The sequence below is a fragment of the Rattus norvegicus genome, chromosome 3, assembly GCF_036323735.1.
Source record: "Rattus norvegicus strain BN/NHsdMcwi chromosome 3, GRCr8, whole genome shotgun sequence".
Taxonomy (NCBI): domain Eukaryota; kingdom Metazoa; phylum Chordata; class Mammalia; order Rodentia; family Muridae; genus Rattus; species Rattus norvegicus.
Window position 1 is genome coordinate 180,074,205 of NC_086021.1, and position 8,823 is coordinate 180,083,027.

Sequence of the window (8,823 nt, forward strand, 5' to 3'; positions counted from 1 at the left end):
GACCATTGTGGCCGGAGGCTATGGGTCATTGTGGCTGTTCCAGGAAACTTTTCATGCAAGAATGTTCCGGGAACCATTGTACAGCAAGGGAGGGGTGAAAAGTTCATGTTCTCACAGACCCTACTTCTTCTTTTTGGGTAGCTAGGCCCCTACTTCTTCTTTTTGGGTAGCTAGGCGGCTTATTATTAATTTTTAATCCTTCATTCCCCACTTCTTCTTTTTCATCGGCTCTAATCTTAGAGCCATTGTTCATCCCATTGTAACTCTTGGTACTGTTGTCGCAGGACCAGTACCTGAACAGCACTCACTCTTTCTTTTATAAATGCCACCAGCCTATTGAGTATACATGGCCCGAAAGTAAGTAGAAGCATGAGAATTATAATGGGCCCAACTAAAGTAGAGAGGAGAGTGGTTAACCATGGGGACTTATTAAACCAACTTTCAAACCATCCTTGTCTGTCTTCTCTTTCTTTTTTCCGTATATCTAAGCGCTCTCTAAGTTTAGCCATCGAATCCTTGATCACTCCAGAATGATCAACATAAAAACAACATTCTTCTTTTAGAGCAGCACAGAGTCCTCCTTCCTTGAGGAATAATAAATCTAGTCCCCTTCTATTCTGTAGTACCACTTCAGACAGGGAGGTTAAAGACTCTTCTAGTTTAGTTATAGATTGTTCTATGGATCTAAGGTCAGTATCCATAGCTGCTCGTAATTCCTCATAATATTGGGGGGTCTGAATTAATGCAGCGGTACCCGTACCAACTCCAGCCGCTATCCCCAGTCCCATGAGTACTGCAAAGGTCAAGGTGATAGGCTCTCTCTTCCAGCGACCTCGGTGATCAAACTCATCTACAAAAGAGCTATCATCATGATATAGGAGTCTAGGAACGAGTTGAACCAAAATACAGTAATCTTTGGAAGTATTGAAAACAGAAGTTGATACACAAGGAGTGAGACCAGTGTTGCAGGCCCATACTGTGTCTAGGGGGGGTACTAGATACTGATTACCTTCCATAGGCTGGACGGTTTGTGTTTGATTACAAAGGTGCTGTTTATCATGAGGTACCTGGCCTAAACAAAGTCCACTTCCTGAGACTGCTGTTAGAGTTAATTTTCTGTTTCCCCCCCAAGGGCATTGAGAGGAGTCTGTTGTTTTGTTGTAACCCCTGGTCTGAGCAATACCTTCATAATATGGGGGGCTAGAGGCATAGCACAACCAACAAGACTGAGTAACGTTAGGATTGGTACGATTCAGGACCAGGAATGCCCCTTGCATTAAGCTAAACAGACGATTTTCAGTGTCCGGGGGTATGGGAGTATTTGAAGTGGAGGGAGGTTCTTTAGCTAGGACATTAGGACCTACAGGTTGGGCTGGGGGGCTACTGAGGCTTAAGCGAACCATGACTGATGATCCAGGCTTGTTATTATAGTCATTAAAAACTACCCCCCATCTCATGCCCCTTATCCATGTTTGGGTATCATAATTTTTACCAGTGTCTGTAAATTTGATCCGAATTCTATCTAAATCAGCAGGGCGACAGTCAAACCTTTTATATGGTTCTATTATGACATACCTCCCTGGCCCAGAGTTTTCAAAAGAAAAGGTAGCCCTGTCATGAGTATATTCGCTGTCCCATTTCCAATCACCGTCATTGGAAGAAACACAACTCCATTTAGCACAATAATGTGAGGCTGGTCCCCCACATATAGTCTGCTTATTATGCTCTGGGCAGCAGTAAAACCCATAGCTTCTTACTTGATTAGGGGGAATGGAAGTGGGGATAATCTGTTTGAGGCAAAAAGCTAGGTCAGGCCACCATGTCCCTGGCGGTGCTATTTTGGAAGTGGTGAATAAAACCTGATCCAGAGCAGGACCAAGAACCTGCCAGGTTAGAATTAAAGGCTGATGTGGGTTGTAATTTGGTAGGTAAACCTGACCTGAGTGAGGAGCAGTCTTAACTGAATCATCTGGTGGGTGCTCACGGTCAGGTCTGGTGGTTTTGGCTTTGGGAACACGAGTAGTAGTGGGGCCTCGGTTTGCATCAGCAGCAGCAGCGACGGCAGCAGTGGCGGCTTTGGCGGCATTGGCGGCGGCAGCGGTCTGGATGATTTCCGGTTTCGATGGCGTGGGTCTCGGAGGCGTGGGTTTTGGAGGCGTGGGTTTTTTAGCTGGCAGCGGAGGATTCGCAGCTCCTATGTGTCCCGGCCATATTCCTGCATCTTGGCTCTTTACCTCTGCGGCACAGGCGAAGCTTAAGAGGATTATTAGTAGTTGCCACCATCCAGTTGTTGTCTTCATTTTGGCTGGGTGTCTTCTTGACGTGGGAGGCGTGTATCCAAGCAGCGATCCCATCCACCTTTACTGCCGTGGGGGTGGTCAGCAACACCAGATATGGTCCTTTCCACCGAGGCTCCAAGGTGCCAGCTCGATGTCGTCTGACTAAGACTGAATCTCCAACCTGGAACCTGTGGGGCACCTCTGAAGTTCCCGGTGCGTAGGCTTCTTTTATCTGGTCCCAGATCTGTGTTCTGATGACTTCCAGAGCCTTTAGATGAGTAAACAAAGCAGAGGATGAGGAAGAGTCGGCACTGGGATCCAATATCCCACTGGACTCAGTCAAGGGGGGCGGTCCCCCATGGAGAATCTCATAAGGAGTGAGGCCGAAACGTCCGGGTGTGTTTCGGACCCTAAGAAGCGCAAAGGGAAGGAGAGTCACCCAGTCTTTACCACCGGTCTCAATGGCTAATTTAGTTAGGGTCTCTTTTAGAGTTCTATTCATTCTTTCTACCTGTCCTGAACTCTGGGGTCTATATGCACAATGTAATTTCCAATCTGTCCCCAGTTGCGAGGCCAATCCCTGACTTACCTGGGCAACAAAAGCTGGCCCATTATCCGAGCCGATTACCTTGGGTATCCCAAACCGGGGTAAGATTTCTTCAAGAATCTTCTTGGCCACCACCTGAGCAGTTTCGGATTTTGTGGGGAAAGCCTCCACCCATCCTGAAAAGGTATCAACAAAGACTAATAGATATTTATTACCATATTTTCCTGGCTTTATTTCAGTAAAATCCACTTCCCAGTGGACTCCTGGTCGGTCTCCTCGTCTTCTTTTTCCAGGTTCTTGATAGGGCTTAGTGGCGTTAGTAAGTGTACATGCCTGGCAAGAGTCAACCACCTGCCTAATTGTTGAATTTAAATTTAACACACGGTATTTAGAAGCTTTGACAAGTTGTTTTAGTTTATCTGCCCCTAAATGAGTCAACTGGTGCAGTCTCTGAACATAACTTATTCCTTCTTTTGTTGGCAGGATCACTCGCCCATCCATAGTCCGCGCTACCCCATCAAAGCTGAATTCTTGAGCTTGTTTTCTGCAAACCATATTTTCTAATATTTTAAAATCATTGGCTGAATAAACGTGGTTAGAGTCATCAGTAACTGGAGTTTTTACTGGAGTCTGACTCTTTTCTGCTAATATTGTTACCTGCTGGGCCACCTGTTTTGCCACGAGGTCTGCCATTTGGTTCCCTTTTGTCATAGGATCTTCTCCTTTTTGGTGACCTGGACAGTGAATAATGGCCACCTTCTTTGGCAAATGCACTGCCTCTAAAAGGGCTAAAATCTCTTCTTTGTTTTTGATGTCTCTTCCCGCCGAAGTGAGTAGCCCCCTTTGCTTGTAGATGGCTCCATGTATATGGGCTGTAGCAAAGGCATACCGGCTGTCGGTATAAATGTTAATGGCCTTACCTTCTGCCAATCGCAAGGCTGAGTCAAAGCCACGAGTTCGGCTTTTTGAGCTGAAGTTCCTTCTGGAAGACTACTTGCCCAGATTACCTGTTTTCCATCTACCACTGCCGCTCCCGCTCTCCTTTTTCCTTCCACCACAAAACTGCTACCATCTGTATACCAAGCAGGCACACCTGGCCATGGTCGATCAGTCAGGTCCTTTCTTGTTCCGGTTTCTTCCGCCAAGATATCGACACATTGATGTATTGGGGTGGAGTTATGTATCTCAGGGAGAAGAGTAGCAGGATTAAGAATGGCAGGTGGGGCAAAAGTCACTCGTTCATTCAGTAACAGGCTCTGATAGTGAGTCATCCGGGCGTTAGTCATCCACCGGTCCGGGGGCTGCCGCACGATACTCTCCAGAGCATGGGGAGCAATGACAGTCACATGCTGACCTAGGGTAAGCTTGTCAGCGTCTTTAACAAGTAAGGCCACGGCAGCAATGGCTTTTAGGCAGGAGGGCCATCCGCTGGCGACCGGGTCTAACTTTTTTGACAAGTAGGCCACCGGGCGTTTCCAGGGCCCCAGAGCCTGAGTTAAGACCCCGCGGGCTACTCCAGCCCGTTCATCAACATATAAGGTGAAAGGCTTAGTCAAATCTGGCAAGGCCAGAGCAGGGGCTGCCAGTAGTGCAGCTTTTATGTCCTCAAAGGCTCTTTGGTGCTCCTCGGTCCAGGTGAATGGGACCTTTTCTTTTGTAAGAGGGTACAAAGGGGCTGCCAGTGTTGCGAACCCCGGTATCCAGAGTCTACAAAAGCCCGCCGTCCCCAGAAACTCACGTACTTGTCGCGGAGTGGTGGGGGTCGGGATCTGCATCACAGTTTTCTTTCGAGCTTCGGTGAGCCACCGCTTTCCTTCTCGGAGAGTGTATCCTAGGTAGGTCACCTCGGTGCGACACAGCTGAGCTTTTTTAGCAGACACCCGGTACCCCAACTCACCCAATTCATTTAGGAGCCTTTTGGTCCCCTCACGACACAGTTCCTGGGTTGAAGCAGCAAGCAGTAGGTCGTCTACGTACTGCAAGAGAGAAATCTGGGGATTTTGTGCCCTAAAAGGCGCAAGGTCTCGATGGAGCGCCTCATCAAAGAGAGTAGGGGAATTTTTGAACCCTTGAGGCAGCCGTGTCCAGGTCAGCTGGCCAGTGTGTCCTCCTTCCGGATCTCTCCACTCAAAAGCAAATAGTGGCTGGCTGTTGGGATGCAACCGAAGGCAGAAAAAGGCATCCTTTAAGTCTAAGACAGTGTACCAAGTCCGCTCTGGTGGTAGGGAACTTAGTAAATTGTAAGGATTTGGAACCGTAGGGTGGATGTCCTGCACCCTTTTGTTAACTTCTCTTAAATCCTGTACTGGTCGATAATCATTAGTCCCAGGCTTGCGCACAGGCAGGAAAGGAGTGTTCCAAGGGGATTGGCAAGGCACTAGAATCCCTAGTTGTAACAGTCTCTGAATATGTGGCCGGATGCCTTCTTTAGCTTCCCTACTCATAGGGTGTTGTTTGACTGAGACTGGAGAGGCATCGGCTTTTAATTCTACTACTACTGGCGGTACTTGCTTGGCTAACCCCATCCCTGTCTGCTCTGCCCAGACTTCGGAAAAAGCAGACAGCCACTCGGGGGCTAGTAACTGTTTGGGATTCTGCTCATGGAGGCGGTATTCTTCTTCTAAACTTAAAACCAAACATGCAACAGGGGCCTCTTCCCAGGTTACTTTCGGCCCTTTTGAGGTGAACTGTACTTGAGCCTTAAGTTTGGTTAATAAGTCTCTTCCCAGTAGGGGCATGGGGCATTCAGGAATCACAAGAAAAGAATGAGTCACTTGGCTTTTCCCTATATCTAAAACTCGTTTAGTGGTCCAGGGGTAAAGTTTACTACCAGTGGCTCCCATCACCATAGTCTTCTTTTGCCCCAATTGTCCCAGTGGCTTGGTCAAAACGGAATGTTCTGCTCCTGTGTCTACTAAGAAATCAACAGGAGTCCCCTCCACAGAAAGAGTTACCCTAGGCTCGGGGAGGGGAGTCGAGCCCCGACTTCCCTAGTTCTCTTCAAAGGCCAGTACCTTGGGTCCTCTTTGTTTCTTTTTAGGACAGTTTCTGGCCCAATGTCCTTTTTCTTTGCAGTATGCACATTGATAATTTTCGAGCTGCAGTCTTTTTCCTCCCGGAGGTCTTCTTGCTCCGTTGCCCAGGTACCCTGACTGTCCCTTCTCTATCCTTTTGTCACCTACTACTGCGGCCAAAATCTTAGTTAAGTTCCTCTCCTGCCGGCGATCACGCCGGTTCTCTCTCTCCTCTGCCTCTTTCTTTTCTCTCTCTTGTTTCTCTTCCTCTGTTTCCCTCTTATGATACACCTTCTCTGCTTCTTTTACTAGATCTCGCAAAGTGTAGTCCTGGAGCCCCTCTAACCTCTGCAGCTTTCTCTTAATGTCTGAGGCAGACTGCCCAATGAAAGCCATGGCTACAGCCGCTTGCTGTCCCTCCGAGGAGGGGTCAAACGGTGTATATCTCCTATAGGCCTCCATCAGTTGCTCTAAGAAAACAGAGGGCGGCTCTGCTGGTCCCTGAAGAACTTCTCTTACCTTAGCCAAATTAGTGGGTCGCCGAGCGGCCCCTTTGAGCCCCGCCACTAGAGTCCGGCGGTATACTGTGAGACGCTCCCTACCTTCCACAGTGTTGAAGTCCCAGGCTGGGCGGGTCAAGGGGAAGGTTTCATCTATAAGATTGGGGAGATTAGTGGGGGTCCCATCTGGTCCGGGGACATTCTTTCTGGCTTCCAACAGGATCCTCTCCTTCTCCTCTGTGGTGAAGAGGGCCTGCAGGAGTTGCTGGCAATCATCCCAAGTGGGCTGATGGGAAAACATAAGGGACTCAAGAAGCCCAGTCAAGCCCGAGGGATTTTCTGAAAAAGAAGGGTGATTAGTTTTCCAGTTGTATAGATCAGCTGAAGAGAAAGGCCAGTACTGCAAAGGGACAAGTTCATCGGGGCCTGGCGGGGGGCCACCAACATAGGCACGGAGGGGCAGGGCAACAGTGAGATCTCCTTCTGGGCTGCGGCCTCTCCGGCTCCGTGTCCCTGCCGCAGGCCCCCCCAACCCCGTCCTTCTCGACAGGTGCCGGGACCAGGGGTGCAGATGGTCGCGGCAGAGGATAAGGGGGAGGCTGTGGCTCTGTCCACAAAGGGTCCTCGATCTCGGGGTAGATCTTCGGAGGTGCCGAAGGGCCTGCCGACGGTTGGGTCTGCTTAGGTTTAGCTGCCGCAACCGCCACCGTCACTCCGGACCCCATGGTCCAGGGCTTAACCCAAGGTGGGGGATTCTGGACCAGGTCCTGCCAGACGATGATATAGGGGATCTGGTCGGGATGTCCTCCTATTTCCTGAAAGATAATGCGCTTAACAGCGAAAACAAGAGACAGGTTAAAGGTTCCCTCTGGTGGCCATCCTACCTTAAAGTCCGGCCATTCGGATGAACAAAAAGTCTGCCAGGGCCCTTTCTTAACGTCTACCGAAAAATTGTGAGCTCTAGTCCTTACTTCAGTCCAGTGATCCAGAGTCAAAATCAAAGGAGTCGTTACTTTCTGTCCCATGTCGAGCCCGACAACACACACCACACACACAAGCACAAACAAAAGAGAAAAAAGAAAACAAAACCGACGTCGACTTCGTGTCGACCAGAGGCACTGAAACTGATCGGCAGGTCTCAGACCTTGCCTAACAAACCGGTCGTCAAGGAGTAAAGTCTCCTCTGGACCTATCAGATGGGGTTCACCAGGCGTCCCTGGTCCCCCCTTGTGTCCTCCTGGGACGTCTCCCAGGGCGAATGGACGATGGGTACCTGGACACGTCTATCCCTATCCACCCCGCTCTCCTTCCTGGAGCACGGTCTCACTGAGCGTCCGCAAAACCGAAACAGCGATCGCACCAGATTCCCAGACAGAACATAGACACAGACCCAGACACAGCGCTGAGATAAAACAGAGAATCTTACCTCCAAGTGGGTCTAGGACCCCTGGGTGGTCGCGCAGATCCCGGACGAGCCCCCAAATGAAAGACCCCCGAAGGGAGCCCCCCACTCAAGTCTCGGGAAAGACGCGCACCCAGTAGGACACAGACACCGACCTGCTGTAATCACACGAGGAAGATTTATTGTAAGCGAGATGAAACGAGAGCTCAGGCCAGCATGCTGGGGTCGAGACTCATACACCACACAGGGAGTAGAGGAGTTCGACCCCGACCTGAATTTTCACAGAGCTTATAAAGGAAAAAACCACAAACCAGGGGGATCAAGAGGGAGGGAGGAGGGGAATTCCAAAACCATAAACTGCCCATACATTTAGGTCATATGCTAGTCATGTGTAACACTAGGCAACACACCCAGGACTTTGTGACATTGTGATTAGGGGTAGTGACATTTTACAGGGCCATTGGACCATTGTGGCCGGAGGCTATGGGTCATTGTGGCTGTTCCAGGAAACTTTTCATGCAAGAATGTTCCGGGAACCATTGTACAGCAAGGGAGGGGTGAAAAGTTCATGTTCTCACAGACCCTACTTCTTCTTTTTGGGTAGCTAGGCCCCTACTTCTTCTTTTTGGGTAGCTAGGCGGCTTATTATTAATTTTTAATCCTTCACTAGGTGGGAGACTTGCATTAGCACCCAGGCCACCAAATTCCCAGGCTTGGACTGTAAGCTCCCAAGACAGGCAGCCTGGGGGGGGGGGGCAGAGACAGCTTCTTCTAGAAAGAACTAGAACAGAGGTATTTAACCACACCATAGCTGCCAAGGCAGCTGCCTCTGCTCCTCTCTGATGACAAGAGCCCCACACACTACCTTTTATTAAACCTTCAGGACATGCCAGGAGACACTTGGCACTCGGCTCTCTACCCTTCAGCCACTGGGTTGTTGGTTTGCACTGAGTTTTGGTTTTGTAAATCTTTCCCTCCAGGGTGAATGTACCACATGCAGATATGGTCAGGGGCAGCACTAGTCTTGGAAATAATTAAAACTAAATTCAAAGGCACATGCCAGGGCTGCCAATAACCTGGC

The 8,823-nt window shown here is 49.5% G+C and overlaps 1 pseudogene; it reads right to left on the reverse strand.

Annotated features, from left to right (window-relative positions):
- Positions 1-729: 729 nt before the first annotated feature.
- LOC102552784 (uncharacterized) lies at positions 730-8,402 on the reverse strand (annotated as a pseudogene).
- Positions 8,403-8,823: the final 421 nt, after the last annotated feature.